The 26,317-nt window shown below is 46.0% G+C and overlaps 1 protein-coding gene across 2 annotated transcripts in view; it reads left to right on the forward strand.

Annotated features, from left to right (window-relative positions):
• Nucleotides 1-26,317, forward strand: part of ERBIN (erbb2 interacting protein) — a 710,320-nt gene that overhangs the window by 150,175 nt on the left and 533,828 nt on the right. For both annotated transcript variants that reach the window (XM_085631853.1, XM_085631862.1), the window contains exon 2: nt 396-494. The gene's annotated coding sequence lies outside the window, so the exon portion shown is untranslated. The remainder of the gene's footprint in view (nt 1-395; nt 495-26,317) is intronic.

Raw genomic sequence — 26,317 nt, forward strand, 5'->3', positions numbered from 1 at the left:
AAAATAAAATAAATGTGCTTTCACAAGAGCAAATCTTTTTCCTAGCCAGTCCAGGCCAGTAGAATGCCGTCTTAGATAAAGCTTACATCAACATTTTAGAATGGAAGGCCTGAGAGCCATACATTTGATCAACAACGAATGGGTATGCATGATGTCACCCTGCCCCAGTTTTCGAGTGTGAGAGAATAGAAAGAAAAAGATGTGAACTCCGATATTGTTTTTTTTTTTATTTTTTTAAATACTATGGGGAGTTATTGAAAGATTCTTATATAGATTTTCTTTGTCTTAAGGCCCACGTTTGTATGAAAAGACTTTTGCATTCCTCTGTTTGGTTAAATATGGAATTACTTTGTGGAAAACATGTTTTAAAAAAGCTTTTGTATCTTTTATTTTAGTGAGGTGAATGGTTTTTAACAAGGACTGCCCGCAACCTGGTGATCAGGAGATCCCAGGCTGAGACCTGGATAAGGAAAAGGGACGGCCTGGGATACAGGGTATGTGGATTAATTGCTGCTAATAAAATATTTGAAACTTGGTTAGAAAAAATCAGTATCTATTATACTTAACAGAATTTGTAATGTGGAGGAAGCTGTCATCTTATTTTGGGTGATTTGATCAAATCAATTTGTTAACTAAAATGTCTTCTTTTTGTGAGCATGTGATTTAAAAGAAAAGTTGTGCTTACTTGGTTTACCGAATGGCATGCGTATTGACAATGCACTGTAACAATTTTGAATAATCTTGTTAGAAGGGGGAGAAGCATTCATGCCTGTGACGTGTCCTTGTGCGTCTGATGTCTCTATAGACTATCATTGTTTGTTCGCTACAAAAATAATATTGGATACATTTACTGACCCAATTCCAAGTGATAGTTGATGCGTAGTAAAGTCATGGCGCAAAAGGAGCTCCGCGTTAACTTGATTTCTCTCAATACATATGACAATGCACGTAATTACTGTGGCCAGGGGTCACCTGGAAACAAGCGTAAAGTGGGAAGAAAAAGAGGGATAGTGGCACCTCCCCCGCGCTGGCGGCTGGAGGAGATCTGTGTTGAAATAGCGATGCAATGTAAGGAGCCCTCCTTCAGCAAAACTTGCCCGTGCAGCCATACTTCTATGTATGTACTGGTGTGCCGAAATAAAGTGCCCGAGAGTGGGGTCTTTTGTTTGTTCTATTACTGACCAATTTTGTACATTATTCAGGTGTTTTTGTATGAAGCCCTCACATAATTTCGTGCCCACTCCATTGTTTTGAGGGAATTGGAATACCTATGGATTTGGTATTCACTTGCCAGATGCTCTCCACCTTGGGTGACCCTCGTTCTTTCTGTGAGTTGGGTTTCACGGATATATGTTGGTGGTGGTGATTTGTCACTTTGATGAAGACCTATATCCACTTCCTGTTGTTTTGTGGTGGTTGTGTCTGCTTTAAAATGCGCTTCCTCTGCAGGGCAGAGTTTCTGCTGTGACTTATTTATTTAAGGTGGTTAGAAGGGCAGTGCCTTTGTAAACGAGATGCCTGCTGTCATGAAAGGTCAAGTAGTCACCTGGGCGTGACGCAACGTCATGTGACGCCGTGCCCGATGACGCCGTCACCCGCAGTGTGCACTTCCTGCTCTCGTAACGTATTCGCTTAAGTGAGTTAATTGCTGAACGCGTTTGCCTCAGCCTTAAACTCTCTGCTCCCAGCTCCGGATCGAAAGCAGTAATTGTGCTGCTGCTGTAATAATGAGACCGGCTGCAAGCGCTCCGCGGGGAAAGGATGACTCAAAGGTTATTTATTTCCGGGCTCTCAGCTTATGTCCTGCTCCCAGTCCTCTGAAAGTGGAAAAATGTCCCCAAGTATACAGCGAGGTCGGAAAGTGGTGAAGTCACGGGGAGGAGGAGCGGGTGAGCGCTGGGGGCCCCTTAGCACTAAAACCACCCTTGACAAGCGCTAGGGACTGCTTACCTTTGGGCGTGACCAGAGGAGTGATTGACAGACAGTCTGGTCTGCTGAAATGATCGACAGCTGTTGTCATGGGCAACGCATTTCACCTCAGCTACAGCTTTAGTTATGAAAGTACGTCACCCATATCTTAATGGATATATTTAAGGAACCACATGGAAGAAATGTATTCCTAATGTATTTTTAGACAATAAACATTCCATGGCACAGACTTGCTGATTGCTGACTATATTAGCATACGGAGCATGAGGCTGGTATAGAAAACTCGGGTATGTCAGATGTTTCGGGAAGAGGGGAGCAGCACAGACCACTGACACCAGGTTTGTGTGTAAGTGGCTCCTTTATTGAAACAGGTGCACATTACAAAACAACCTTGGCCTTATAAAATCAAAACCTCACTATAAAAAGTTACTCACCTATGTTGATCTACCACACCCATAAAATATCTTTCCTCCCCCACAACAACTTAATTCAGCAATGTCGTACTTGCTCAAAAGCTGGTCATCTGCCACTGAGACCTCTGAAATCCCTTCCCTCTTTACTACATCTATTAACCTTTTAACCCATTAAACTTCCTGCTGAATGTTAAACTTCCTGGCTAGTCCAGGCTTGAACTTGCCCACCTGTTCCCTTCCAGCCTGAATTGACGCTGACAACAATAAACTTCGGTAAACCATGGCAATTTGTCTACCAACCACCTATGCACCTGCCTCTAAGCGACAACCTTACAAAATGAGCCCATTTTGCACACCAGTATGCAACAATGCTAGCCCAACCCCTATAATGCAGGGGAACAAAAAACCTAAACCCAAAAAGCCTTATTATAGGGATGGTGGGTGTGGTAAAAAGCTAACACCAGGTACCAGCTCCTCAAAATGACAGTCTATATACCCTTGGGCTCCTTGTGTAACCCAAAAACCACCCAAACACTGAGCAGTCGTCGGACAGCTCTACTTACCCAAAATACCAGGGGGACAAATCTCTTTCTGGTCGGCTGCCCACCCAATCCCCCTTGAGGAAAAGAGGGGGGGGGAAGCACAGACCACTGCCAACAGGTTTGTGTGAAATAAGGCCAGTTTATTCAGAAAGGCCACTTTCTCGATGTTTCCAATCAGTCTCGGCAGGCATTTGGAAGCCTGTGAACAATCAAATAATTTTTCAGGCTCTAAGTATCGTTCACAAGGCTCTCCCTAACATCAGGCCTGGAGGGCTTAAAACATGTTCCAACTATATACTCACCCCAGACAGCTGCGATCCTCAGGCAGAAATCTTTTAACTCTGCTTAAGTATCGTAAATCGAGATGAGGAGGTAGAGCCTTTTTAGTGGCCGCATTCAAGCTTTGGAATTCTCTTTCTTATTCCATCTCCAGTCTTTCAAATCATGTTCCATTTCGTAAGGTCTTAAAAACTTGGCTTTTTATTCTTTAACAGGAGTTCTCAGGCCTTATATCTTCTTCTGCCTTTCCTACTTCCTAAGACTAACCGCTATCAGCACGTTGACGCCTTTGGGTAATTGTTTGCGCTTTATAAGTTTATTTCATTTAATTTCATGAAGGACAAATTCACCCCATTGTCTCGAGAGAATTCCATGTCCTCATAACGAAGATCAGAATGCTCGACTCTGCGCAGGCCGAGGGTCCCACAAAATGCACGCACTCCTTTGTTCAGCTTCCTCCTGGCCCTGCCTGACAGTCGCGCCCCAAACCCTTTTGGTACAAACTCACAGCCCACAACCTATGAATCTCCCTCAAGTCCTCCCTCTTGGATTTTATCAATGCCAACTTTTTTGAAGAAGATGCCTCCATCTCATCCCCCCTTTCCTGTGCCAACTGATGGAATACATAGCAATATTAAAACCCAAATTTGCCCTGTGACTGCTGGACCTTGTGTGGTGTTCTGCCCAATTAACGAAGAAGTGGCCCATAATTCAAATCTTCAGACCTGCAGCCTGAGGCCCGGGAACAGAACTTGTAACGGAAACATACATTGAAAACCTGTAGAATTACTTATTGAGGCCCCCCCCAACATACTTCTGGCAACAATTGGACAACCATCTCCCCGGGTCCATTATGTCCCCCCGATGCCAACTACGCCTACCCACTTTTTTAGCCATACCCATCCTAAAAGAGTGGGTTCCAAAACCACGTGCATCGAAACCAATAAGAGCCAGCACATTATAACCATCAGTTGAAAAGACCTAACTGGTTTACTGCCCTCATGCTGAACCCCCCATGACTGTCCGAGGCCGAAAGGCTGCCCCAGTGAACTGGGCAAAGTTTAGCTGCCAGATATATCCTAAGAGGAATGCGCCTAACCTCAATCCTTTGTTCTGGCTTAATGTGTGCAGCCAGACTCGCCTTTGCATAAGCTGTCCTTGTAGAGACTGCTAGAGCATCAGCTACCAGTCAAAGCATCGTCTCTCGCCTACGGACCAAAGATCTTGAGGCATCTGGGTCCTGACTCTGTCCGCCTGCCTGGCCAGCCCATGGAACCTCTCCCACTGTGAATGAGACAAAGCATCGGCAATGTCATTGTCCGCACCTGGTACATACATGCCTGGCTCTAAAAATGAAATCAAGTTTTTGGCATCTTAAAAGAAAAACCTGCAGCAACTTCCACATCTGTGTTTCCTAGGCTGACTGTCTATTACCCTCCTGAACTACTGCTGTTGTCAACCCTGAAGAGAACGCTCCCGTTGGACAACTGCTCACTCCATAGTGCCACTGCCACGGGAAAACATTCTAGGAATTCAATGCTGCGTCGACCCTGCTTCCATTCTGGCGGCCAGTCTTCGGCACACCAATGTCCTTGCTAGTAAATCCCAAAACTAGAACCACCTGCTGCGTCTGAAAAGATCTGAGTGTCCCAATCCATGTCTGTTAGTGCTGCTAGAGGAATCTCATCAAAGACTCCCACTTGCTGTTCCTTTTCCCATTCTTCATATGTAGCCACAATATGTACCCCTTGCCCCACAGCTGTGACATAACCAGCCCCACCCCTGACCTCAGGCAAGTCCTCAGGCATTTCTCCCTCCGCCCCCCTCCACAGCCCCATGACTGCCAGAGTGCTCATTGTACCGGGTCCCCGACCTCTCTGAACTGAGGAGCCTCTTTCCCTTCCTTTTCGTGCGGCCGCATGCACATCCGAAGCGGCCCGCCCCCTTCCTGAAACTGTGAGGCCTCTAACTGCCAAGAGGCCTTGTGCGCCATGCCTGTAGCCCCGCCTTCTTTCTGTAAATGCGAGGCCTCTCCTAAGTGACAGAAGGCCTCGCACTCCCCCATGGCAGCTCCCAGTCTAGAGCCCACATCCGTGTGCCGGGCCCCGCCTGCTTGTGGGAGCCACAAGCTACCCATGTCTGCCAGCAGCCCCGTAACCCGCTGCAGCCCTCACAGAGGCTGCTCTCCACTTACGGGAGCGTCCCCGCCTTCCTGTCTGGCTTGCCTCATTTACAGGGGTCCGGTGCGGCAGTGAATAGGCCCATACTGCCGCTGCGACCCCTTCAGGTGCTTTCCTCGTGAAGCACTGCCACGCGACAGAGCTCCTTTCACCATCACCAAATCGTACTGCCCTGCCTCCTCCAACAGCCGCATTTCTTGTGCCACCTTGTCTTTACCTGGACATATCGGACGCTGCCATTTGGACAAAAGTAAGGGGGGGTGGGGAGGATATAGACTGCACTAGGGCCTGCACTGCACTAACCTAAACCAAGACACTAGGAGTGCTAGCAACAACCAGCACTGCCGCTGCCTATAAAAAGCTAGCACCAGGCACCAGCCACTGTGTCACCAAGACAAAATGGTGGCCGCCACTTTTAAAATGACAGTATATATACACTAGGGCTACTTGCGTAGCCCAAAAACCACCAAAACCCCCTTCAGCAAAAAAACCATGAGGCAGACCTCCCTCTGGTTGCTCCCCCTAAAAAAAAAAACCCTCATCAGTTCTGTTGACTGACTGCATGTTTGCATAATCAGCAAAAGTTGTCATGCAAATCAAACGATTAGATTTTTGGTATGTAATTGTATCTGCTATGCGTATAGCAGTGAGATGTTTAGACACAGTGGTCGCTCGATCATTATAGCTCTCGGGACAAAAACTTGTTTTATTGTTGGTTTAATTTATTACAATACAAATTTGTTCTGTGATTAACCCTTTAAGCACAATGCTCTACTCAATTAGAAAAGGAGGCAAACAGGTCGATTTAAACTAAAATAGACATTACAGGCAACCAGCAAATCACGACATCACCACATTGGCAAACTAAAAACAAGCATTGGCAAATCCAGTAACCTCTGCTTTAATATACAAAAGTATGCAAACAGCAGTGACTACGTGTGTGTTATGAACTGCTCCAGTGTGCAAAATGTGAGTCGTGTATAAACATTAGTAACTAAAGCCTGCTGCAGTGAAAAAACAAACAAAATGTGATGTGGGAGGGTTCAGTGTACTTTTGAAATGAAAAATTGCTCCTCCCGCATTGCAGTGTAAGTACTGAGCAAGAGGCGAAATGTCCCACAAACAGCCAATAGTTTGAGATGGGAGAAAAATACTCCTCTGGAAGAGGCCAGAGTCCTATCGGTGCATATGTTGAATGATGGCAAAATGAGGTTTTGCTTACAGCTGTGCTATCAAGCTTCACCGAAGTGCTGAACATTCGAAAAAGAAATCCCTAAAAGCATGTGAGAATCTGGCACCTGGGTACTTTTCACAAGATTTGGATACATGTTCATGTCCATTTTAGGTTGACATCCATAACTGTAAAACTCTCCACGCTGGTTACGTCGTGTTAACTACTTTTTACATTTTCTGGTTTTCTCTCCCTCCAGGGATAATTACAACTTCAGTCAGCCTCTGTTGTGCCACATTGAATGGCTACTATTGCTCTTTGGTTCTTACACAACCCAGTTTCTGTTCTCTCTTTAATTACTTCCATAAAATGAACATTTATATGATTTTGGTATTGCATGAAGTTTTAGTGCATACTTTGGTGGCGTAATGTCTGATTCCCCAAAAGTGAAACACAATAATGTTAATGTATGAGACTTGTAAAGCGCTCTGTTATCAAACGGTGTCCTGGCGCTGACCTACTGATCGAACCGAGGAATAAACTGGTATCTTACCAGAAATCTGATGTACTAAAAAGCCAAGTTTTCAGCTCCCGCCTGAAATTAAGTAAGGAAGAAGCTGATCAAATGGATGTCGGGAGTTTATTCCAGATTATTATGGTACTCAAATAGAAACTTCTGCCACCCCAGTTCGTTCTTTTAAATGTGGGTACCAACAAAGTTCTGGAATTAGAGTATCTAAGTGATCTGCAAGGTGTGTACCATCTGAATTTCTGGCTTAATTCTTGTGGACCTTGTTTGTGCAGAGCTTTATACGCAATGCACAAAGCTTTGAAATAAGCCCTCTCCTTCACCAGTAACCAGTGTAATTGTTTTTGGTTTTCCAGACTGATATGTACTTAGGTGTACAGGAGAGAACTCTTGCGGCTACATTTTGCAGCACCCAAAGTTTCCTAAGATGATGGGCCCATAGGTTAAGATATAGGCCATTACAGTAATCTAATCTGGCCAATACCAAAGCTGATATGACCAGATGTTGAAATTTTACTGGGATAAACGGCATTATCTTTCTAATTTTCCTCAGAATGAGAAAAGTGGAAGATGTAAGGGCATTAACTTGCTCCGCAAAAGTAAGTTTAATGTAGTAAGTGTAACAAAATGATTTCTTTTTTTGGCCTGTTATGATTCTTAAGATTGAATACCTGCTATGGGGCTTCCCAACCTTTTATGGGCTTTAAACAATACTGCATGTCAGATGAAATGTTGACACATCCGAATGTTGGCAAATGTATTCGTCTGTGTGTTGGAAGAAGGAGGGCAACATGAATTCTGAACTGCGACAATGTAACTATCACAAACAAGACATGCTAATTAGCAGTACTTGTGATGTCATTTAATCTGGGCTAGATGTAAAATAGTTCTACTCACAAGAATATATTTCCATTTGAATGAAAACTACATAGTCCAGAAGCGGTATTCACTATTCAGTTATAAAGAGGTTATAGTCAAGTAGCTGCTTTGCTAAATAATGCATCTATAATGGCATTGGACTAGTAAAAACACTATTGTATTTTTTTTTAAAGTGTTTTATGTGAAATGTATGAGGTTTTTAAAATAGTGAGCATATGAAGGTCACCTGTGCAAATATCCTAGTTCATGACAAGAAAATGGATACATTTTTGAACTGCTGAGTCAGAAGTAATGCTTTGTGCAATGTTCAACACCACCCCAACCTCGCCCACGCTTCACAAGTTTCCACAATGACCAGTTATGCACATTTCACAATCTTCCTGGATGACCTAACGTGCTTTGTAATTATCGCCAAAGCTACAGTACTTTTTAACTAGGTCAGCTGATGTGCACTTGGCATGTTGCAGGTAGCACCCTCTTCCTCCTCATGCCTTGCACAGCCAGCATCCTTCACTTTCTCAGTCTCCTCCATCCGTTCGGACCCATTCAGCACAATTTCAAGTTTCCAATAAAATGCCATCATCTAGTGAGGATTGCCTCTACTTATCACACTCTCCGCTCACTTGTTTTGGAAAAAGACTCCAATTAATTCTGCTAAGAACCATTTGAGCATTTCTTTTAGCAGATTGTCTTTTGAGCAGATATTCGTCCAGTCTGGTCCATGCTCGAGGCCGCAGGTGAGTAGTGGAGATTATACAGGGTAGGCATGGTGGGCCAAGGCCTACAGCAAACCGTGGAACCATATGGTCATATGTGGCACTGGAGAGTGGAAGAAACAGCAGTTGAAATACCACACCAACCCTCCCCCTTTCAGAAAAGGCACATCCTTTAAAAAAATGCCCAATGCAGCACTGATATAAAACCCAAAAGAAACTGCTGAGCATCCTCTGAGGGTGCACACGAGCTATGCGCATTTAGGACCACTGAGTTTATACAAATATCAGTCTTTTTCTCCGCCACACCACACTGAGCTGTCAGTAAAATGGTCCTTAAAAGGAGAAGCATAGACTTTTTATGCCCTCGGTACCCTAATTTTTGCTTCTCTTCCAATGTGTTAACGTTTCCACATAAGATACATTTGTGCCTAGTGGCAGAAATGCTGACCCCTCTTTACGCGCATCTGAAGTACAGTGTTTGAAAATATTGTAGGTAATATTACTTTTTTTGGTGTAGTGCCAGCATGTCACCATGTGAGCTTAGTTATACATCACTGTACATCGCTTTTTAGTTCTAATGTTCCTGTGAGCCTTGTGTTACCCCTTGTAATAGGCAAGCCTTTATTTGAGAGCTGTCATTTAAAGAGCACAGTGCCTCCTCCAGTGGGGTAACACGAAATGATGGGGTCCCCCGCAGAAAGTAAAATTGGTCCCAGATTATCTCGTATCACAGATATGTATTGAACTTATGCTGAATGGGGCCCCTTTGAGTGATAGGGGGGCCCTTAAAGGCACCACGCAGACCGCAGGGTCTGCCTTACGCCCCTGGCAGCCACCGTTTGTCTTGCAGGTTTTCATTTCATCGTGTAACGGGGGTAATTGTGAAGGCCAAGTCTGAAGCCTCTGTTGTGTGGGCTGGCTCGGCCCCAAAGCATCTCTTTAGTTTCCTATGCATGTGCGGACCACCCTTCCGAATGCAGCCCTGAAATCTGGCCCTGAGCCCGCCACATGTTGCATCAAGTTGTCTTCTGCTTTAAACTAAACCGTCGAAGCCTTTTGCTACTGTGCATGTGATCTTAAGACCTCGCAGTTTTTTTTCTAAGTGGGATAAAAGACACTGTGTGTGGGGCTGAATATATTTGCTAAGGAATTCTGTTTTGCATTCAAAGCATTTCCACGCTTTAGTGATCTGAGCAGGATGTGACTCTGACGTGAGCACACCCTAACTATGTGACTTTTTACAGAGCTTCCTGGTCTAGAAGCTGGTGTTTTTTTTGGTAACACTGGCACCAGCGTGGTCAGGGACAGAGCCCCCCCCCCCTCCTCCAGGATTTTGAGAGTATAGAAATAGGAAGGTCAAATAACACAATTGGAATTTGAAACTGGAGAAAAAGACGCCATTTTTTTTCAAAGGATACAGTCCGGGCATAGAGCGTCGAAAAAACAAATGAAGTGCGTGAATAAGATATTTTAAATGTAGGCAATGCACATTTTGCATTTAAACGGACAATGAATAAATACAAATGGACCAATAAACATCAGTAATTTTTAAAGTATACATATTGGCCCTTGATTTAGTCTTTTTGTTTTTGATCACCTTTAATATGTATATATATGTCTTATGAACTACACATCAGAATCTCTATTCTCTGCCCTATGGCTCTCTTGATGTTTGATTTAGTTGTTGCCTTTTTGTTTTTGTATCTTATTTAAAGCAAGTTGTGTCACTGTATGGCACACTCGAAAGGTCAGAAAGTTGAGCGCTTGTCGCTGAAAAGAGGTGAGCGACAATTCATGGGGCTGATGCAGCCTTCTAATCTTCAAAAGTGAGTACCATAAAATTGGATAGGAGTAGAAATGGCAGGAGTGCAGTATGAAGTGCTATAAAAAAAACAAGTTATTATGAGGAACAAAAATTGGTTTGTGATGCAGCTGATGTGGAGGCATGTCAACCATGTATCCGTAGACGTGTTACTTTGTGTTTTTTACTAAGGCCCACTGAAGCCAAAGGCTTGAATTCAAGCCCTGGTCCATGTAAGGTATCATTGCAGCTGTTGTAACCAGTTGTTTTTGACTAATCTCTGAGCTCGTCGAACAGTCTTTTTTTTTTTTTTTGTCCATGAGGCGTCAAACCGCTTTATAGCTCGATTCACAAAAGGTTTTGCAAGTTGAGTTCCTATTGAACAAAAATAGAAATTTGTGAAAGAAAATTAAACATTCTGATTCACAGAATCAGGTGTGCTGAAATTTTGCTCTTGCGCATTGTACTTCGGACTATCGGAATCGGAAATGCTGTTAGTGTGGTTGAATTTCTGCGTTAATACTTGCAGAAGCAGTAGTGTGGGTGTTCTGGAGCATGGCCTAACATTTCAGTAGGTGTTCACAATTTCCTAGGTTTGTGGGTATTCACAAACAGTTTGCTGGTACTTTTCCACCCTGGAAAGCAGGCAAAACTGCTTTGGCGAAAGGTAGGAATAGGTATAATTTCAATATGGGAGAGGCAGGAACATGTCCATATTTGTTAGAGGTGTTGTGGAATGGCAAATATATTCCATATCTACAATTTAAAAAAGTGGCCTATACACATATCTGCCTCATTTATTCCTGAGGAATTTCTCCCCTGGTGGAATTTCATCCGAGTATATTTTTGCCTATTTAATTGGTGTTGCAAATTTATGAATGAACTAGATTCCTGGAGTTCTTTTCGGATTCATAATGAATGCCATAACTGAGTAGGCCCACAGGGGTAGACTTCCCACTTCAGAAGTGTGGGCTTTGTGAATCCGGCCCTTGGCCAGGACCCTTCTATTTTGCAGTTGAGCAGAGATCTCGTGTTTAGCTTTCTTGCTGTCGGTCCTCTGTCTCAGATCGACCCATGAGTGCGACGCTAATGCTCTGTAAGTGTGAGAGCAACCAATTATGCATATCTCTCTGTTCAATACTGTCTTTGGTCTCTGGGGTCGCGAGAACCAGTTAGTGCCTTAATTACAAATACATTTTTTCCCACATGTTCTGTGACCGAGATTCCGCAAAAGCTGCTTACAGCTGTGCATAGCATTTTCCTTCCAGGGTGCCGTTACTGCAGTCTTATAGAAGCCAAAGCCCTTGCATCAGTGAAGCATTCTTTATTTTTCTGTCCCAATGTCGAGCTACTCTGCCATGCAATAGTGCAATCTTGGGAAGAAATAACTTTCATTAGAACATTGGAATGTTGCAAGCTCCATTAAAAACAATGGAGTGCTCCGGGCTTCTAATGGTCGGTAGAAGCCCGGAGCATCAACAATCCAATGTTTAACAAAGGCCTCACGGAGCCCGAGGGGATTTCACCCCCTTTAGGCTCCGCGAAGCATTTGTTATACAAATTATAACATTTTGCCCTCTAGGCGTGGAATGTTCTAAGAGCCTTAGAGCCTGCCGTAGTGGGCTTTACCGGTCATTAAAGGCTTGCTCCCTTGTTAAAGGCCCTCTCCTTCGGCTCGGGCCTTTAACACTGTAGCGGACCTTTAATGGCCGGTAGAGCCCGCTACGGCAGGCTAAGGCTATATTAGAACATTAGAGTGTAAGGAGCTCCATTGAAGACAATTGCTCAGTGCTAATAATGGCTGGTATAAAAGCAATCTGCTCTAACATTCCAAGATTTGGCTTTCTGTTGCTGCCTTTTCAATTCAGAACATTCCATTCTCGGGGGGGCTCAGGCCTTTAACTTGGGTTCAGCCTTTAACAGCCGCTATAGCCCTCGGCCGTGGGCTATAAGGCTATAGTAGTGAAGGTGAGCTGCTTTTCAGAAAGTATATTTTAAGTGCCGACTATCTGATATACCTGTGTATCAAGTAAAGAGAGCCAATGAGACAACACACATATGCCTCTAGTGTATTATGGGAGAGAGGCTGCATTATGGATGGAAATGGTTTGGTGGTTCCTTTGTCCAATCAAAGTTGTCTCTGTCTTAAGGCCCTGCAGTCTCAGATCCTTTCCAGAAAGGTCCCTCATTCCGTATACCTGGCTCTCCAGCAAGACCGTCCCTTTCCCAGAGTATTGGGGAGAGTTCTCAGTCCTATTTTTCATTTCACAGGCCTTTGTTTTAGCCATCTTGGAAGTGGTCTTGGATAGTTCAAATGTTTTCAAATTTCTCTCACTGAGCAAATCTCATATCAAGATCTTGGGTTTTAGAAGAGTGGGCGACACGTGTGCTATGCACCACTCTGGGTTGAGACAGTATGTGATTGTCTAGAACAGTCCCGTCCAACATGGGACTACAAGGGTCCTAGCTGCGGCAAAGTTTCAGAAATCCTGTTGCTTATGTATATGATTACCAATACTTCCCAGTGAGATGATACAGCCCCACGCTTTCCTGCAGTTAGCGAGAAGACTGATTATCTATGCAACAGTCCCTAGGATCTACACGAATAGCTAGGAGCAAAAATATTACAATTGTTTTCTCATTTCCCATTGTAATGATGAATAATACCTTGGTTTGACTTTAATGAACACCACAAAGACACTGCTTACTCTTTTAAGTTTCTAATTAAGATGCTGAAAGAGACCACTTTTCTAAGTAAGATTTGGTGTATGTAGTTGAGGGTTGTTATGTTCTTATAAAGTATTCCATAGATTTTAAGGATGTTTTGACGAACTCCAAAGAATAAGCTTGTAGCCCGCTTTATAGACCGTGCTCGTGAAACGTATGGTGACTCGATACTGGAAATGTAGGGTGACTCGATACTGGAAACATATGGTGACTCGACGTTGGGAAGTCGACGTGCCGCCACAGGTGTCTATATGGTATCCATCGATGGTAGTCTGGGCAGCAGTGGAGAGTGGAGCCCTTCGATGGGAAGAAACCAAGGGCTTGAGAAAGCATCTCCTCTCACAGGATTGCGACGCCCTGCTCACTGCCTTTAAGACAACGCAGAGGCACCCACCCTCAGCACATGCTCCACAGACAGAACTCCACTGCCCCCACCGGCTGTCCTCGACCCATCCGAGATGCCCTGTCCCACCTGTGCACTGCCCCATGCCCCTGCATTACACCTTCCCACATAGACATTAATTTACAATAAATAATCATGCTGCCGGTCTTGCCGCCCGTTGAGGTGATCAATCATTAATGGTGGCCCACCACCACTCACAGGCCGTGGTTAATGTTTCTCTCAGTTTTGTTCTGTTTATTCCTCATGCTCTGTTGAACGGTGCCTCACCTGTCAGATCTATGCAGGCAAACATTCATAACCGACAGAACTCTATCGGGGTACCTGCGACCTGCAGAACGTTCTAGACACACGTTCACGTGCTCATAAATGATAGTGCTTATGCTATGCTATGATTTGTACACATTATACCTTACTGAATGTATCCCATGCAAGTAGAGATATGCCTGCCTTATTTGTTTGAAAACTCCGATATTTAATAAATATGCCAAGTATTTTCTGCTCTGTAAAATTGATTGCCTGTCACAATTTCTAATTGCATCGGTGTGATCTAATTAGCGAGGGCAAATAAACTGCTATTTCTGAAGCTTTCTTTAAAGCTCTTGGCTTTAAATGTGATTGGTTTGTGTTCTTGTTTTCATAACACACAGGTACCGAGCCTGCTATAGTTGCTCTCCGCAATAGACAGAAAAAAACAGCTAAAAAGCCTTGAGTTGCAGTAGTTTGCTAACGTTAACCAGAGGATGTTGAGCTGGTAGGGTGAGTGGCATTCTAAAGTTATGGCATATGTTGTAAAATGTCAGTCGGGTTCCCTTGAGTGATTGCCAATCATATGAAGCCCTCTGATTAAGATTTGTTCTTTTATCTCTGTCGACCTCTGGATGATGAATAGCTGAGTGGACCCTTGTGACTTGGACCTGTGGTCTTTAGGTCAAACACAGATTTGTGCAGTGGATGCGATAGCTGGGTATCCTGGTGCTCGTAGCATTCACTCTCAGCGGCAGGCACAATCGAAGCAGCTTTGGACGCCATTAGCATGAATAATCCGCAGGGGCGGCTGCTCCCCTAAGGTGGAGTAGTGTTCCCCCACTGCCTTTCAGCACTGCAAAAAAGGAAAAATAAAATGATAATAACGTGGAGTTAATATTTTATTTTTCAGTGCTGAGGCAGTTTTGCAGGGAAGTGCAAGGGGGAGGAGTGGTGTCACTCTCTAAGTGCTCATGACTGTTTGGCCAGTTGTCTTGGGCCAGCCAAACAGTCATGCACATTTTGCATGTTCTCCACCCAGGCTGTGCTAGATCCTGGGTGGAGAACATGCCCAGGCTCCCATTCAGCACTCAGACCAATCACAGCGCTGTGTTGCAGCGTTGTGATTGGCTTAGGGGAGCCTGGGTGCTTCCTACTCGCACATAAGCCAGGAAGAGGACAGAGGAGAGGCGGCGGCCGGCCTGTAAGTGTTTTTTTTTTTTATCTGGGCGGAGGAAGGGAAATTAAAGAAAGGGAGTATTGATTGGTAGGGTATTATGTCATTTTTATGTCGAACCTAGTGCAGTATGCATGCGCTGCTCTAGGAAAACGAACTCTTGGAATCAGTCTGTACTTTTCACACGCTCATGCGTGTGTTTATTTTTTTTGCTTTCTTTCTATTGGTCTTTGCATGCGAAGGCAGCACGCAATTGGGCAAAGGCGGGTGCATGTCCCACCTTTGCCAGGAATTGAAGCCACCCACTGCCTACGACTTTCGGTTACGCGCAGTGTGCCATCTGTTTTTCGCGTGCAGCGGCGGGCACAAGCGCGCGCACACCACTCCCGGGCTTGTTTAATTCGCTAGAGTAACACTTGTACCACAATGCACTGCGTTTGTGCCTTTGCTCGTGTGCTGGAGGCGCACAGCACATGTCCGCCAAGGGCTCTCTCAGCCTTTCATCTCACATCTGTAGCCCAGCGATAACGTCAGCTCGGACCCAAGAGCCCCAGATGGAAAAATACGTTTCATTCTCAGATAGCGCTGCACCGCTCTGTTAATGGCTGTCTTTCCGGGGTAAGCAGATGAGGGAACTGGTGTCTTTTGAGATGTGAATGACGTTGTGCACGTCTGGGGCACTTTTCTGCCTCTAAGCAGGGGCCAGGGGGGCGAGGAGAGCTGTATGACTCTGCTCTGGTAGCAGTTTTATTTTTAGCTGGTTTCAGATTTCTGATTTGCGGTTTCCCTGGTGCCGACCTCTTCCAGACGTTTACAAACAGGAAACATAAACTATGCTGTGCCCTCAGCTCTCATTCCTCCCCTCATGACTCCCCCCTCGGACTTGGTGTGACTCGGAGAGCGTCATCACGTCCCTGCCCCGGCCTAGCTCTTCCAAGGGCTGCAGTGACGCCGAATACTTCTGGCCTGCTAATTATTACCGACATATGCGGGACACCCCACTTAGCTCTATGCCTCTTCCCACCTTTCTTATTTTTCTCTCGCACTTGGGGCCTCATGTAGGTAAATAAATTTTACCGTTTCTTAAATACCGAGCCGTACCGAATCGGTAAATTAGAATCGGTAAGTTATATGTAGGTAAAAATTCGGTAACAGTTACCGATTCGGTAACATTCGGTAATCACGAATCGGAATTCACCGAATCGGTAAATACCGAGGTGGTATTTACCGAATCGGAAAATACCGAGGTGGTATATACCGAATCGGAAAATACCGAATCGGTATGTACGGAACCGTTAAGTGAAATCACATGACTTGACGAAACAGCTAATCCCGTGCAACCACAGCCCACCCAACCAGGAAGTGGCCACACCCAGGCAGGTGTACATAATTAGCCGACCCTGGAGAGGCTTGGAGTGCAGAGGAGAGGCAGGGAGCCGGTGCCTGTGCGAGTGGGAAAACGAACATCATGTCCAGCCAGAGAACACAGAGAGACGGAGGGGAAAGGAGGAGGAAGCTGAAATTTAGCCCCAAGGAACTCCAGGTGCTGGTGGAGGAGGTGGTGAAGCAGCACCAGAAGCTGTTTGGAAGGCAATCCCTGCAAGTGCCTGAGGCTGAAAAGCGCAACATATGACTGGCCATCCAGGCCCATGTGAATGCCGTGGGAGTGACCCACAGGGACATAGAGGTCCTAAAGAAGCGCTGGTATGACCTGAGGATTGTAACCAAGAGGAAGATGGGCGACATCCAGAAGGAGGCCAGCCAGACTGGAGGTGGAACCAACAGGGCACCTGCCCTCACCGAACTGGAAGAGCTGGTGGGGGCCACAATCGAGCAAGAGAGCGTCGTGGGTCTTGGGGACGCCGACAGCTCTGCCAGAGCCGCCACACAACAAGGTAAGACGAAAGCACAGCAATGTAGCACCCCCTATCCCTATCCCACATCCCCCAATGTGAAACGAGAATCACACTGCAGTCCACACGTGTCAGTGCAGACAGGCAATGCATTCCGGGAGATGTAGTCAGGGAAACACCAACCATGACTTAAATGTTACAGGGCAACAAGGCATGTCACGCACTCGAGGCACAAGGAGACAGAGGACATTTTGGAATGTGAAATTATGTATTGTGACGCTTTCAATGCAGCCCTTCGGGGACACTGAGCCAATGTTGTATTTCTGTCCACAGATGTGACATCATGCAGGACAGGGCATGCTGCAGGAGAGACGGCACACCGGCCACAAATATCACCTCTAGCCAGCACAAGTTCAGACCAGGGAGCAGGCCCACTGGCAGCCGCACCACCAACACAGGCAGCCTCGCCGCAGCCAGAGCCAGCATCACCTCACCCAGAGCCAGCATCACCTCACCCAGAGCCAGCATCACCTCACCCAGAGCCAGCATCACCTCACCCAGAGCCAGCATCGCCACTCATGTTCGAATCACCGGCCACATCTCCGCTTGCAGGTGTGGGAATGAGGAGGCGTCCAGCAGCCAGGCTACGAGCCTTAGACACCTCGTCAGACGACAGCATGGGCCCTGAAGAACTCTCCAGGCCCCAGGAAGGGAGCCATGCCACTGTGCCCCACACCTCACAGGCAGCACAGACGGGAGCAAGAGGGCGCCGCAGGTCGCGTGTCCAGAGTCCACCAGCACCCATTGACGGCCATGGTGTCTTCTTGGGTCTCGAGGGCCAAATGTTGAAGCAACAGCGCCTGCAAACAAAGGCAGTCATGACAGTCCAGTGGCACATGCGGGTGATGAAAACTACATTACTCAACATGGACACGAACATCAGCGGCATGGCTGCGGGCATTCGGGACATGTCCCAGTCAGTCCAGCAGTTGTGCAGCAAATTGGATGCTGACATCGAGGCACGGCGCCGGGAACGGCAGAGAAGGGACACTACCAACAGGGCACTCAACCGTCTGGCAACTGCGACTTCTCTACTGTGCCGGCGCTCTGTGACGATGCAGGAGGGCCTAACACACTGCTGCAGCGACCTGTCTCGGGGGATGGTGCAGGTGACAAGTGCACTAGGGGTGCTATTGACTAGTCAGGCGTCGACAACTGCTGCAGGGGATGCTGCGGAGAGCATCGACACCAGCAGCAGGAGCAGCATCACACCCCCCATCCCAGAAGCACGCAGGAGCAGCAGGCGGCTTGGGGTTGGCTCTAGTGAGGATGCACAGGCCATGCCATCCACCACTGCAGCGCGTATGCGCAAACATTGATGTGGCCCTGCTTAGCCACTTCCCAATGGGTGACGTAACCCTGGACATACTCCTTGTATAGATGTTCTATTGCCAGATTGGCTTGTTCATGTGTTCATGGCGTGGTGCCACATTAAAACCACGTCATGACTAATCACAACTGGCTGTGTCCCCTTACTTACTCAGAAATATTTGCATGTGATCTCTGCCCGTCTCTCTCTCCCATCGATTGCAGTTGGCACTCTAGCTGCGTTGCCCTGTGGCTGGCCTGACTCATCCTCGTTGTCCTCAAAATATGTTAGTTCCACATCTGTACCTTTTTTCGTGGCAAGGTTGTGCAGCATTGCACAAGTGGCAATAATCTTGCAGCAGGTGATGGGTGTGTACTGGCGTGCGCCTCCGCTCTTGTGGAGGCAGCGGAACCTGCTCTTCAGTAGTCCAAACGTGCGCTCCACCACATTGCGTGTTGTTTTGTGTGCCACGTTGTATCGTCTCTCACTCTGGGTTGCTGGGTGTAGGTAGGGAGTGAGGATGAATGACCGGCATGCATATGCACTGTCGCCTATATGAGTTGAAGGGAAACATCAGTCACATGCCTCTTTACACTATGATTTGCAGGTTGCAAGGGGCGTCACTGTTACTCACCTAGCAGGTATCCCTCTCCAAATTCTCCGGCACTCAGTCGTGTGTAGATCCCACTATTCTGGAAGATGTACGAGTCGTGGGTGCTCCCAGGAAACTTTGCAACAATATCTGTGATGATGTTCCCTGCATCACAGATCACCTGCACATTGATGGAGTGGGTGGACTTCCTGTTCCTGTAGATGTGCTCTGTGTCAGCTGGTGGACAGATTGGGATGTGTGTACCATCAATACAGCCGATGACATGGGGGAACTGTGCCATGTGATAAAAGTCTGTTTTTGTTTTCTGCAGTGCAGCCTGTGTGTTTGGGAAGCTTATGTAGTGGTGCATTCTCTGCATCATGGCATCCAGGAACTTCCTGAAGAAACGTGACAGGCAACTCTGGGATACACCACCCACCGCAGCTATCACCACCTGATAACTGCCGGATGCCAGCAGATGTAGGCTGCAGAGCACCTGCACATGTGGGGGTATGGCGTGCGCCCTTCTTATTGGCTGGTCCAGGAGTGGGTGAAGGTCCCTGATTAAGTCCATGATGGTTTCGGGGTGTAGCCTCTACCTCTCATGTATCTCTGCATCAGTCAGGTGGAATAGTGTGATGCGCTGTCTGTAGATGCGTTCCTCCCGTCGCCAAACCCTCAGTCCTGCTGCCTGTAGACGTAGGCGCCTTGCAATGACATACATAGCGGCCATGTTGTCCAAGCTGTTGCATTTTGGGATTGCTAATATGCACTGTTGATGGTTACCACCTGCTTTCAATCCGTGTTAATTACCGACTCTTATTTACCGATTTTCTTGGATTTCTTAATTACCGAGTGCTCCTACATGTCATTATCATTTTTACCACTTCATTTTTACCACTTCATTTTTACCACTTCATATTTACCACTTCATATTTACCGATTCGTTAAGTATGTATTCGGTAACTCTGATTCGGTATTTTAGAATTCGGTAAATATGATTCGGTATTTACCGCCTCATATTTACCGAAAAGTCGTTTTTGGACTCCTACATCTCACTTGTCTGAATACCGGTCGGTAACGGCATATTTACCGAAAATCGGCCGTTACCGACCGGTATTTGGCTACCTACATGAGGCCCTCGGTCCCTTTACTGTTCCCCTCGCCCTACTTGAACATTTTCCTTCACCCTCATTTCTGATCTCTCCCTACTTCTCATGTTTCCCCTATTTTCTCTCCTTCTCCCACACATCTGCCCCTCTGCATATCCCCCAACCTTTCTAGTTCCCTTATGGTTATCACTGTTATCATGAAGTCGTTTGGTGGTTAATTCAGTTAGCCTTGAAGATGGATTTGAAAGTTTCTTCATCTGAAAATCTGGTTGTGGCCTAACGGCCAGAGCTGACGACTTTTGCAATGGGGAACCAGATTCGAGTCTCGGCGTCTGTACAATATCCTGTGATTCTGGGCTAAATCACTCGATCTCCCTGTGCCTAGCAACAAGGAAAGTGCCCATATGTAATGTGACTGGGGCTCATGTAAAGCGCTCCAATACCTCCGGGTCGAGTTCCCGCTATTTCTTTAAAATTAGACTCATGGTCATAATTATTAAGATCCTCCGGGCCTGAGTCTTGTCTAGAAAAGGAACTTTGATTTTCATTCAATAAACGTCCTAATTCCAAGTAGCTCTTAAGAGTGCGACCCGTGCGCAGTCGCAATTACAAGTGGTGCAATGTTTATCAAGGGCGGATAATTAGCAGGCGCAAGAAAAATTGCGCCCTTCCTCGAATGTGGCCTGCCAAACCTGCCTGAATGTAACAATAGTAAAAGGCCTAGTATTACACATTATACCCAGTGCTTTAAATGGGCAGGTACTGTCCGGTACAGAGTACCTGCACTTCTTTAATTTGGAAGAGGAGTACCTGCACCTCTCAGAACTGCTGCAATACATTTAATTGGAAAGTACCTCCACTCCTCAGGATAAAATAGGTACTGGGAATAGTGAGTACCTGCTCTTCGTTGTTTCCATTTAAAGCACTGATTATACCAATGCAGATTTTTTGCAGCAATTCTCCCAATTCTCCTCCAGGAAGTGTAATAGGTGATAATGATCGCATCCAATACACTCCGAACACCTCGGAGTCTGAATTTTATCGATGCCATAATTATCATTCAGCTCATAATCAAGTCCTTGAGTCTCAAAGATTTAAAGACTTCTGTGACTTGCATGCTCAGATGCTTGGTATTTGAATGTGAGTTTGTTCGAATAATCTTTTCTTCTTCCTTAGTTTTTGAGTAATACTTCGTACAGCGGCCGCTGGCACGTAAATGCACCGGCGGGTGGGCAGCTAAGGGGTGGGTTGGTACATGCATGCAGACAAGGTGAGAGGCAAATAATAAACAAGCATTGGTATAGCCAATAGGTCTGGCTTTTGGGACCTTATAAGTATTTATTTATGCAGCACAATATCCTTGGTGCAACAACATTAACTGTTGCATGGTTAAACACTTATAAGGTCCCAAAGGCGAGACCTATTGGCTATGCCAATGCTTGCTTTAAGTTTGAGTCGTGTAAGGGTAAATATAGAGGGTGATGGAAGTTCGTGGCAGGAGGCCAGGCATATTTTGGTTTCAGGGAAGGACATGCTATGTGTGGATTCCCATCACTTATCTGCCCCTGGATGGATTTTGAAAGCAGGGGCAGGTGATGGAGGGGCTGTGCATAATCTAAAATTAAAGGTGGCTAAATGTTAATAACAGAACTGCAGGGGAAGATGATCTGGGGGACGGGGCTATGCAGAACATGAAATTCATAACAGAACAATTGTTCACCTTGGGGTTCTGAGTGACGACATAGACAACCTGAGCTTCGCTCTGTGTCTGTCTGACGTGTACACCTCGCGATGCAAACCATCCCCTTTTTTCTCTCTTATCCATCTAATTTATATGTTTACAGCAAACCAACAGGTACAGGGCTCGAGTCGGGGTACCACGCGGGTGGACGGCGTCCCCCCACTTATTTTACCAGGTTTTTCCGGGTGGACGCCGTCCCCCCTGCCCAAAAGCTGGACAGCATTGTGTGAGCAGAGAGCCCGGGTGGGAGGGAAGTTTCCCGTAAATTACCAAAGATATGCTAATATTTGTAATTGGAGACTTTAAGAGGCACCGGTGGTGTGTGCAGGCTGGAGTGATTGGGAGGCGGAGCGAGCAGGCGTTGGCGGTTAACGCTTGGAATGTGTGTCCTTCTGTATCTTGTGCACTTTTGAGCACTTCGTTGTGCAACTGGGGCACCCCCTCGGGGGAGTGGGGGAGGGGGGGTTGCAAAGGACATCGAGGAACAGACCAGGGGTAGCAGTGCTGTGAAATGCCCCGTCATCTAAAGGCATATGAATACTCATGAGATTCCTGTTGTGACGTCACTTCCGGTGACAGCGTCCCCCCCACTTCTTTTCATGAGATTCCTGTTGTGACGTCACTTCCGGTGACAGCGTCCCCCCACTTCTTTTTTTAGGACTTGTGCCCTGAACAGGTAAACATGTTACTTAAATTAATTTTAGAATAATTACGTAATTAATTTCATGCAAATTAGAGGAGGTATACAAAATTTTGTTTTACCTGCCCCATCACACCTTTATTTTTGCAAGGTTTCAGGTTGGAGGGGAAGGTAGGGAAAAATGTGCAGTTCTTCAAAGTACATACTCAAAGCAAGCTCAGCGTGGGCCAGCCACTGAGAGAATCGTGCTGCACCGAAGTTATCCAACAAGTGAAGGGACTGTCATCACAAAGGGAACTGATTACTGCTTACAGATCTTGAGAAACAAACGATCACGGTCTTCTCTTCTCTTGCCGGGTTCTCAACTTTAATAGTTTATGAAAGGAATCCGCATTTTCTCATTTCGAGAGTCTGTCATGACCCACAGCTGCCAGCTTCTCTGCACACTGGTGCCCCATCCTAACCCTCCGTAATTGCAACGGAGGAAGGGCGCGAGACGAACATACATTCTTTAATTTTTCCGTACGAATGTTAACCAGATGAGGTTGAGCTAATAGCATGGGTGTAAATTATTGCAAAGTTCTATTACGTGTTGTGGTTTGCCCTTGAGGAGCTCCCACGAACACTTGTCATTCAAATAAGCATTGCACTTGCTTTAAGAGCTTTTAAAAAGTGCAGCCTTTTGCTGACCATACAGCAGAAGCGTGCTATTAGACGCTAGCAAGGTGTGCCCTGTGATTGGTCAGCAAGCACCAGTTCCGACCACCATCGTTGCCTTTACACTGTTAGGTTAGACTAGAGTGTGATTACGTGGCATTCCTTAGTAGGCCTGAGGTGTTGTGTTTGGACTCTGAACTCTCTTTCAAAAAGCCTTTCCCTTTTAACACATAGAGCAGGGAAAACAGCGTGACGCACCTGGTTTATCTTCCTCTTTCGTACTCGCTAAAAATATCTGGTCAGTGATAATGCTTGGGTAGTAAATATGTCAGTGCAGCAGCCCGCGATGTCAGGCCAAACATATGGAGCTATAATCGTGTGTCAGAAGAGATTTTCCCCAAGCGCGCTCAGTCGTCTCGCGCGCCTCTGCCCAGGAGCTCCTGGCTGGTGCGCGAGCGTAAACAAACACTGCCGAGGAGAAGTTGAACCTCCCGAGCCCCGGCCCCGTTCCGGAGCCAGCACAGCGCGCATATGCCTCGAGTTTTGTTTCGAATTTTTCTTCTACTGTAAATTGAATCTGCATTAAACAAATGACGCGTGTGCCAGGCTGAAATGCCCGGTAATAAATGCGTGTTACCCTTGAGGCTTGCCCTTGCACAATGCTAGTTGGCAGAGGGACAGGCCCCGGTCATGTTAATATGTATCTGGCCGTCTTTGCCGTATGCAAAACACGCAGGCTTGCGAGTGCGATAGGACTGTGCCAGCAGTGCCTGCACTGCGGTCACGCGGCACAGCCCAAACCATTCTTGTGTGGCTGCAGGGGTGTGGGTCATTGTGTCCAGAGATGCGAACCGCAGCCTGTGTGCACGACGAGGGCTGGGGTCTGAGCCCCGGTGCAATGGCATAGGGCTCCAGTCTCAGGAGAACAGTTACACCCTGGAGCAGACGTCCCCCACCAGCCATCAAAATCAGTTTTCAAACCCATTAACATTACTTCTGCCTGTCTGTACTCAACAGCTACCCCATCTTACATTTTTCGACTGCTACTGCTACATTTAACTCTGAAGCACTTTTGCAGCAGGGGTCTGCAGGTCCCACCTTCCTTGGAGCCTCTTTTGTTACATAGTGCATTAAATCATGGACGTTTAACAATCCCACCACTGTTTTTAGTGCAAAACCAGTTACTTTTCTAACGTGAATCACTGCATTTTTATGCTGAACATCAGGTTTGTGATCTGCACAGCCCTCCTGAAGATTTTCCTTAACAGCGAAGTGGATTCGTTCTGCGGATTTAAAGTGGAAAATCTTTTTTCCCAAACATTTTTATTGTTTTAGATACCTGGAAAGAAACGAACTAAGACCAAAGCATGGCATACACAAGTGGTACAAATGACTACAATGCGATTCAAGCAGGAAATACACCGAGCATCCACCGATGATGAAACGAGGCATGCAACCAGACAGTGACCGTCACCGTCAAAGACTCCACGAACAAGTGTCAGGGCAGCTTTGCCGCAAGGCGTAGGATAGCGACCACCATGCGTCATGGAAAAAATGGAGATGGTGAGGCTAGACGAATTTTCTAATCCGAGATGCTCACAACCATGGCTTCTGTCACCTCCCCTGGCCTTATGATCCGCTTTCGCAAGTGAAGAGCAGTGGTACATTAACTGTTTTCATTCTTGTAATGTGGGGGAGAGGAAGGCTGAGCTCTCCACTTCTGGCCACATTCGTTGAGCGATTTAATAGCCAAAGCTAATGACCGCGCGGTTTGCATAGATACCCACTATGTCCTCCACAAACTCCAACAGGGCCACCTTAGGTGTAAGGTCCACCAGATGCCCCAGGTTGAGGCCAGTATTTGTTGGATTTTTCTCCAATATGGCTCTATGCCGGAGCATTCCCAAATCATATGCAGTAGTGTACCTGTGGAAGACTGGAATCTAGTGGATGTCGATGGGTGTGCGACATTCATATTGTGCAATCGGTCCAGAGTATAGTATATCTTATGCAGGTAGTAGACTGGGGTACGCCTAAATTGGACTGTAAAGTGGTAAAATATTAAACTTACTGAACAAGGAATAGTGAGGATAGAGGGTGTGAATCCTCGATGATTGTGCGCTTTATATTGGTTCTCTGTAACTATTAATGGGCACATTTTTGGTAAAAATGACGGTACGGGACCCAGACTTCCAATTTTAAACGTCCACAAGAAGCTAATACTTTTCACACACACAAATGGAGTTTGTGATTTATTGAATTTATCGGCTTTTTCGACGGCCAGATTGCTCTACTACAAATGGATTACATTACAATTAACAAGCATTGGCAAACATGATTGGTCCAGCTTGCATTGAGTCCTGACTAAAACATTTAAAAAGCCTGCTGTAGTAAAAACGAAAAATACCTTATCTGTACAGCACATGTACGAGAGAGAAAATATAATGTGTGATGGTTCATTGTACTTATGAGATGTAAAATAGTCACTCGCGGATTACATTGCAAGTACTCCAAGGTGGTGGAATGATACACCAAACAACCATGAGGTGAGAGGGCAATATTCCCCTTGGTGGAGCCATAGATCATTCTATGTACATTTTGAAACATTGCTAATAGTTATTTTGGATGTTAAGCCTGATTGAGTGAAAATAGAAGAAAAAAAACAGAATTTGCGTTTTAGTCTGCTGATCTGACTGATTGGATTATTTTATGGGAAACTCTGCTGTTTTAGTTCTTTGGGTACCTCGCATCCATCAAAAAGGGAGGCTGGGCATCACTGTGGGAGAATAGACAGGGCGGTGGGAGTATACACCGGTCCGATGCTAATATAGTGAATGTAAAGCTCCTCAGAAATTAATTATTAATTTCCAGAAGGACCTCTTGCCTACGGCGATACAGGCGGAATTCTGGTCAACGCCCCACAGCTGTGCACCATAAACCATGATGTTTCCATAACAGCTAGAACCTTGTTGACTCTTTGGGAGGCGCTGTTGCTGTATCTTCTTGTAAAGTGAGCAATCTAATTTGCTGCAGCTTCTGTTTTAGTTAGTGGTACTTGGATGTCTTTATTTCAAGACAAGAGTTTTTGAAATGATTATCCAGAGATAGGAAAATACTTTGAACTCTTGCCAAGCAGTTAAGGCCAAGCTGTCATTTTAACCTGCATCCTCTTTTATTGCAGGGCCCAAATCTAATGATTTTTGATTTTTCAATATTATTTTTCAGTTTGTTCTTGCAGCAGTATCTTTCAATGGCCTTCGTTTGGAGTTGAAGGGCATTTGGATTGCATGCCACGTACAGGCTGAAAAGGATGGGGCGACCAGGCTACCACTTTTTGCCGCTCATGATGTTGGAAATCGAGGGG

This window comes from Triturus cristatus, chromosome 2_1, assembly GCF_964204655.1.
Source record: "Triturus cristatus chromosome 2_1, aTriCri1.1, whole genome shotgun sequence".
Taxonomy (NCBI): Eukaryota; Metazoa; Chordata; class Amphibia; order Caudata; family Salamandridae; genus Triturus; species Triturus cristatus.